The 7,944-nt window shown below is 47.0% G+C and overlaps 1 long non-coding RNA gene across 1 annotated transcript in view; it reads right to left on the reverse strand.

The window, feature by feature from the left end:
- LOC109117524 overlaps window positions 1-4,200 on the reverse strand; it is a 47,085-nt gene extending 42,885 nt beyond the window's left edge. Inside the window, exon 1 of the long non-coding RNA XR_004517840.1 lies at window positions 3,851-4,200. This is a non-coding gene — a long non-coding RNA (uncharacterized LOC109117524). The remainder of the gene's footprint in view (window positions 1-3,850) is intronic.
- Window positions 4,201-7,944: the final 3,744 nt, after the last annotated feature.

Here is a 7,944-nt window from a genome sequence, read left to right on the forward strand (position 1 = left end):
AATTGTTTTTTTTTTGTTGTTGTTGTTTCCTTCTTTTTCCCCCCTCTTCTTCAACAGTTTCCTGAGAGTTGGCAATCTTCCTTAGCATTGAGCTCACTTCAAATCTCTTTCTCTTTGTTTGTTTCTCTATTTTTTCCTCTTACCCCTTTTAAATTTTCTCTCCTTGGGGAGAATATCACTCCACTGAGCAGATGTTTACTGTTTATAATGGTCTGACCTGTCTTAGAACTTCCATTTAAGTATAAATCTTGTGCGTATGGTTAACAATGGCAAATTCATACTTAGCATTGAGCTCACTTCAAATCTCTTTCTCTTTGTTTGTTTCTCTATTTTTTCCTCTTACCCCTTTTAAATTTTCTCTCCTTGGGGAGAATATCACTCCACTGAGCAGATGTTTACTGTTTATAATGGTCTGACCTGTCTTAGAACTTCCATTTAAGTATAAATCTTGTGCGTATGGTTAACAATGGCAAATTCATAGTTATCAGTCTGTTGTTTTCTAGTCTGTGCTTGATGCTATTGTTATTCCCGGCTGTACGACTTTAGCTGAGGGGACACAGTGTTGTTCCTCCTTCTTTGACAAATCTGAGATTGTCTGGGAGTCATAAACAGTACCATAGCCCAGGACCAAAGAACGGGGTGCTAGGCCAGACAGGCTGCAACCTCTCATCCAGAATAAATTGAAGAGGCAGAACGTTGGCCAACAATGCCTAGAATACATCTATGAAAAGGATTCATTTCTTAAAGGGTGTCAGTACTAGAAATAAAGCTACCATAAGCAATTTACGAGTCTCAATGCAAAACACAAATTGTAAAAAATAAACAATGAGAAAATACTGAAACAAGATGCAACCCCAGAACACAAATCCAGGAGGCATTCAGGTGGAAGTAACCACAAGCCACCCAGCTAAACTTTCTGAAATGATAGCAGTGGAAGTAACAAAGCAGATGAATGAGTCTCTAGGAAAAAAAAATCAGAATTTCACAAATAGCTAAAGAGACGATGACCCTAAGGAAGGACGTGGTTAGTGAATCCAGAGGAGATACAGACAAAAAGAAAATAGAGAAGCTGAAGAAAGTGGTGAAAATCATGAATGCCCGTCATAGGAAAAAATTGTGTTCCATAAAACAGACTTAAACAGACATCAGGAGATTAAAAGTTGCATTGAATTTATACAGAGCAGACTCAACCAATAGAGACAGAGTATCAGATTTAGAAGACAGGTCTGTGGTTTGCGAACATCAAATGAAAGAGATCTTAAAAACAGCACGGGACAAGGACAGAGATTTAGCTCAGTGGTTCTGCTGCCTGCCTTGCAAGCAAAAGGTCCCAAGTTCAATCCCTGGTACCAAAAAAACCCCATACAAACAAACAAACAAACAAAGGACTGTGAAAACTCAATCCAACAGCTGCTAGGTGATGCAAAGAAGAATAACATAGGATTTACATAAGATACTCCAGATCAGTGAAAGCTTAGAAGATGCCCCAACGGATAAAGTCTGTAACAGAAGTAATAGCAGAAAATTCTGAAGCACGGAAAAAGCATCTGACACACAGATAAGTGAGGGATATAGAACTCCAATTAGCCAGGATCAGGAAAGAAAAAACAACTACACCAAGGCATGTAATTGTCAAGATTCCAGAAATGCAACCTAAGAGGAGGACATTAAACAGTGTTAACTAGAAACAAACTACTTAGACAGGAAAATCCATCAGAATCACAGCGGACTTCTCAACACAGACCCAAGGAGAGCTTGGAGTGAAGTATTTCAAGCCCTAAAAGAAAACAATCTCCAACCCAAACTGATGTACCCCACAAAACTATCTTTCAAAATCGATGGAGAAATAAGACGCTTCCATGATAAACAACTCCTGAAGAAATTCATGACCACCAAACCAGCACTCTGAAAAGTTATGAAGCATGTTCTGGAAAAAGACAACAATTCCATGAATACCAAAAGAATGAATCCACCAGGCAAGGCAAGCAGTTAAACAGAGGGAAAAGAAAGGGATCCAACAAATGAAAATCATAGCACAAAGAGAAGTCACTATACATCAGTTATAACCATCAATCCCTGGTCTCAATTCACAAATCAAAAGCAGCAGATTGGCAGAATAATTCAAGAAACAAGATCCAACAATACGCTGAATATAAGAAACACATTTCTCAAGAAGAAATTCTTACACTGAAAGTTAAAGGATGGAGAACAATACTCCATGCAACAGAAACCTGGAAAAAAGCAGAAGTTATTATCTTTGCAGACAAAGTGGATTTCAAGCCAAGACGGATCTGAAAGGATTCAACTGTAGCAGGAGATACAGATGAAGAAGGTTAGGCCTCAAGGTCCAGGTCTCCACGCCTCCATAAGGGATAAACAGTAACTTGCAATTATTCTGCAATTACACCAACTGGTCCAGTGAGTCCAAATGGGCATCAGTCGCCCCGGTGTGTGACCAGAGTGTCAGAAATCATCCCCCCGCAAACACGCCTTTGTTCTGTCCATGCTACAGCAGTACTTTTCTTACTGCATCAATATTAGCTAATTAGCTAATTCCATAGGGTGATTATAATGTGACCAACACCGTGACGTTGCACAAATTACAAACGGCCTCAATGAACTCAAGACCCCTCCTGTCTCAGGAGCTGTCTCTCCATAAACTTTTCCTACTCTGGTTTTTTGGTTTGTTTTTTTTTGTACCGGGGATCGAACTCGGGTCCTTGTACTTGCGAGGCAGGCCACCGAACCGCTGAGCTAAATCCCTGGCCCTAACTGTTCCTACTCTTAACATCTACTGGTCCTTGAAATTGATTGATTGACAGATTTCCAGAGACACAGATTCAGCACATCTGATATCTAACAGGTTGGCAGTTCTATTTCTTCTACGTCACCTGCAACCTCTGCTGTTTCCCCTCGAGGCCAGGTCTTTCTCTGTAGACCAGGTGGGCCTGGAACTCACAGTCTCCTTCCTCAGCCTCCCAAGTGGTGAGATCATAGGTGTGTGCCCCTGTGTCTGTATCTCTACTACTTCCTCCACAAGCTTTCACATCGGAAGGCGTCTCCCAGGTTAGCCCTGCTCTGCTCTCCACTCCCAGGCCGGCTGCGAGAAGTCCGCATTACGTCCTCTCGGGACATTATTAATAAATTCTGCAACACACCCTGTCGTCTACTAGACTGTTGAAATGTAGCTCCTCAAGGAGGCTCTAAATTCACCAGGACAATTCACGGCCTCTTAGAGGAGATACAAATCAAGTGAGTGGTACAGGCCAGGGTGTACATGCAGCAGAAGAGCTTACAGATAATGTCGTGAGAGGCCTTAGAAGGGCCCCCCATGCCGGCAGGCTGGGAGTGGGCAGGAGACCAGGAGTCACCTCCTGGGACGAGGCCTTGGAGGGGCCACGTTATGGAGGAAGTAGAAGGGAGGCAGGCATGGTGGCCCAGGCCTATAATCTCAGCTCTCCAGGGGCTGGGGAAGGAGGATTGTAAGTTCAGGCCTGTCTAGACCGTGTAGGGAGCCCTGGGCGCAAAACAAAACCAAAGAACACAAAAGAGAAGAAGTAGTAGGCATGTGGGGGAACCCTTTCTTGTGCCCATTAATTTCAGGCCCTGTCTGCACTGTATTTCTGTTGTGGGACCTTTGGATGTAAGTTCATACATACAGTATGCTGGAGACTTAGGAGAGTCCATACCAAATTGCTTTCCAGAAAGCTTATATCCGTTTGCAGGGTCACCATCCCACAGCTAATGGCATAATTAGCCTACCTTTTCCCATGAGGCTCTGGCTATTAGATAGTGGTACAGAACCACACACAGTGCCAGGCTTCAGTGCCCTGCCCAGATGGCTGCCTACCTGCTAGATAAGCTCTGAAAGTCTTCAGTCGTGAACCGGTAATGTGAGGAATGCTTCTGAGTTGTGAGTCTCCTCGATGAAGAGAACACGTGTGTGCTCTGTGACTGTTGGTTACTATGGCAGTGTTGGAACCCGGGTATAATGGAAGATGGGAAAGGGGAAAAGGGCAGAAGACTGCAGGATTAATTCCTGTGTGTTCAAATCACTGTGTGCACAGACATGCAGGATAAAGACTATTTCTCTTGTTGGCAGAAGCATGAATTCCATGGGGGTGGCTCCCTTTTGTTGTGGCATCTAAGACAATCTGTGTCCTCAGGGAATTTAGAGGTCCTTTGAAGAGCTAACACTCAAGAGACTAGTAGAGGACGGGGTGTAAGTGTAGCAGAGCTCACTAATAATGTCCCGAGAGGACGTAATGGGGACTTCTCGCAGCCGGCCTGGGAGTGGAGAGCAGAGCAGGGCTAACCTGGGAGACGCCTTCCGATGTGAAAGCTTGTGGAGGAAGTAGTAGAGATACAGACACAGGGGCACACACCTATGATCTCACCACTGGGGAGGCTGAGGAAGGAGACTGCGAGTTCCAGGCCCACCTGGTCTACAGAGAAAGACCTGGCCTCGAGGGGAAACAGCAGAGGTTGCAGGTGATGTAGAAGAAATAGAACTGCCAACCTGTTAGATATCAGATATCCTGAGTTTGTGTCCCCCGAAATTGAAGAAATAATTTCAAAGAACAGAGAAGGTTAAAAACAGGAGGCTTATTGAGAGATCTCCAGTGGGTGGCCATTCAGGCCTTTTGTCATGGGAAATGTATACAGCAAAGTCACAGTGTGGGTACGACATGGCTCCAACTGTAATCAACCTGTATGATTAAAGTATAGCTACTTAGCTAATATTGATCTAATAGGAAACAAGTCACATAGTGCCAGGTGTAGTAGCACATGTTTGTAATCCCAGCACTTGGGAGGCTGAGGCAGGAGGATCCCCATGAGTTCAAGGTCAGCCTGGCCTACATAGTGAGTTTAGGGCCAGCCTGAACTACAAAGCAAGACCCTGATTCAAAAACTACAAACCAAACCCACCAACCAATCAAACAAACAAAACAGCCAAATTGTTATAAAAAAAATAAAAGAACAAGCACGTGTTTGGGGAGGATGGGTCCTGGCAGAAGGGAGCCACCCCCGTGGCACTCATGCTTCTGCCAACAGGAGAAATAGACGCTGTCATGCATGTTTGTGCACGGAGTGATTTGGAAACATGAGGACAGGTCTTGCAGTCTTCTACCCCTTTTCCCTCTTCCCCATGTTCCATCATAATTGGGTTCTGGTGTTGCCATAGTAACAAACAGTCACAGAGCACACACTGATGTGTTCTCTTGGTCAAAGAGACAACTCAGAAGCATTTCTCCCATAACCTGTTCAAGACTGAAGACTTTTAGAGCTTATCTATCAGGTAGGCAGCCATCTGGGCAGTGCACAGCAGTCTGGGAGTGTGTGTGAATGTGTGTGCCCACCTGCTCTTCCATGCACACTTAATAGCTAGAGCCTCACGGGAAAAGGTAGGCTAATTATGCCATTAGCTGTGGGATGGTGACCCTGTAAATTGATATAAGCTTTCTGGAAAGCAATTTGGTATGGACTCTCCTAAGTCTCCAACATACTGTATGTCTGAACTTACATCCAAAGGTCCCACAACAGAAATACAGTGACAGACAGGGCCTGAAATCAATGGGCACAAGAAAGGGTTCCCCCACATGCCTACTACTTCTTCTCTTTTGTGTTCTTTGGTTTTGTTTTGCGCCCAGGGCTCCCTACACGGTCTAGACAGGCCTGAATTTAAATCGTCCTTCCCCAGCCCCTGGAGAGCTGAGATTATAGGCCTGGGCCACCATGCCTGCCTCCCTTCTACTTCCTCCATAACGTGGCCCCTCCAAGACCTCGTCCCAGGAGGTGACTCCTGGTCTCCTGCCCACTCCCAGCCTGCCGGCGTGGGGGGCCCTTCTAAGGCCTCTCACGACATTATCTGTAAGCTCTTCTGCTGCATGTACACCCTGGCCTCTACCACTCACTTGATTTGTATCTGCTCTAAGAGGCTGTGAATTCCCTGAGGACATGGGTCATCTTAGACTCCAAAATAAAACAGGGAAGCGATTCCCCTGTCCTTCACGCTTCTGCCAACAAAGGAGGTGTTCTTTAGACAGAATGGTAAGTGTACAGCACACCTCAGCAGAAAGTCTGTCTGTGTGTGTGTCCACATACTCTTCATTTCTTAAGTACATGACTCTGCTCTTCTCCCCAATGTCTTGTCTTCATTTTCCTCTGAAGACTCCGGACTTGACGGAGACAGAATATATAACCCTATAATATGATGGCAACCCCAAACCCCAGCAGCGAGTGCTCGAATTCAGAGCACTCAACCTGAAAGTAAATTCCGTGGAGAGACTTGCAGGGGGTGATCTCCCTGCTTCCAACACCGTCCATCAAGATCCCGGCACCACATTCCAACGTCACCCCTGTAGGGAAGAGACAACCACCTTCTATGAAGGCTGTGTCGCAGGTTCTACGATGGACAACATCCCCACTGTGGAAGAACCGGAGGACCCACAACATCTAGGAAGATTCACGGATAGAGAATATGACCTCGCGGACAACCCCAAGCCGACGAATGGAACAAGCACGGACTTGGAAGACCATGCAGACAGAGTCTTGGGTGAGGGTGCAGGAGCTGAGAAAGCAGTCACTGACAGTGACCAGAAGATATGTCAAAACCCAGGATTCACAGGACAACGCACTGACCCCATAGATGGCTGGCCCGAATTCCCTGGTCCTGAACCCACGGAGGAAGTAGCAACGGAAGATACTAAGGATGCGGAGGGAAAGGCGGAAATCAAAAGCAGCCAGGATGAGCATCAGGAAGATGATGAACTACTTGCAAACTGCAAAAACCAAGATGGAAAGGTGCTGATGGAGTCAAGTGAACAAGAAGAAAATGACAGATTGACAACAAGAAAGAAATCCAGGGTCATGAAGAAGAGCATGCCGAGTTTGGTGAGCAAATCCAGGCGTCTGAAAGATCTGATGACGCCGGCTACCTGATCCCAAAGACGAGGATGAAAAACAGAGCAGTGAGATCCCAGAGAAGAAACAAACACAAAGCCACAAAGACGCTCAGGACGCTGAAACACAAAACCACGACTCTGGCAAAGACGACGCCCTCCAGATCCGAGCACCACCTGAGGAAAACCTCCAGCTGGGCAGCAGCTGCTCTCCTCCTCCCGCTCGGGTCCCACCTGAGGACCTGCCCGAGTGCAAACCCCCAGAGAATCCCGAACTCGCAGAAGTCCTCCAGATGCCGGCAGGGCTCCCAGAAGGTGAACCTGCGGAGGTGAGCACAGAGCTGCCTCCCAGGAGAGGTCGAGACGGGCCCAGCAGAGGCGCCAGGTTGGACAGCGTGGGGCAACACTGTCTTCTGTACAGCAGGGCTGGACCCCGGGTGTCTGACAGGATGTGCAGGGGAGGAGGGCAGGAAGGGAAGGAGCCAGGGAGGAGATGTAGAGAAAACACCAAGGAGCGCTGAGAGAGATGGAGACTAGGAAGACAAGGGTGAATCGTTATGCCAAAAAACAAGCAAGCAAAAAACAGTTTTTTGATGGCCTGTGTGCTCCAGTGTTGATTTTGGGGCTGGCCGTTACAGGTGCGCTATTTCTAGTCAAAGGAACTGAGTTCCATAACTGAGGAAGCACTGGCTGCACTGCCGGGGGTTACACTTGTCTCACTCGTGCTCCTCTTCTCGGCAGAAACTGAAGACCAGCAGCCAGGGGTCCCCCTCGGTCTCCTCGGGGGAGTTACACAAGGACGACAACGGATCTGACCCACAGACCACATGCGTCCACTGGAGGCAGGCCTTCCGCTGGGCCCGGAAACGAGTCCTGGCATGCTTGGGGAGCAGAGGGGCGGTCAGGAGCACACGAGTCACCCCCGTCAGGAAAAGTCGGCCCAGCCCCGTAGAAACCCAGCCCGAAGAAACCCTCGCTGCCCTAAGCACCGACCCAGTGTGATGGCCCCACTTATACAGTGGTATAGCTTTATTATTTTTAA

Source organism: Fukomys damarensis, unplaced genomic scaffold, assembly GCF_012274545.1.
Source record: "Fukomys damarensis isolate Sample0158 unplaced genomic scaffold, DMR_v1.0_HiC HiC_scaffold_18, whole genome shotgun sequence".
Classification (NCBI taxonomy): Eukaryota; Metazoa; Chordata; class Mammalia; order Rodentia; family Bathyergidae; genus Fukomys; species Fukomys damarensis.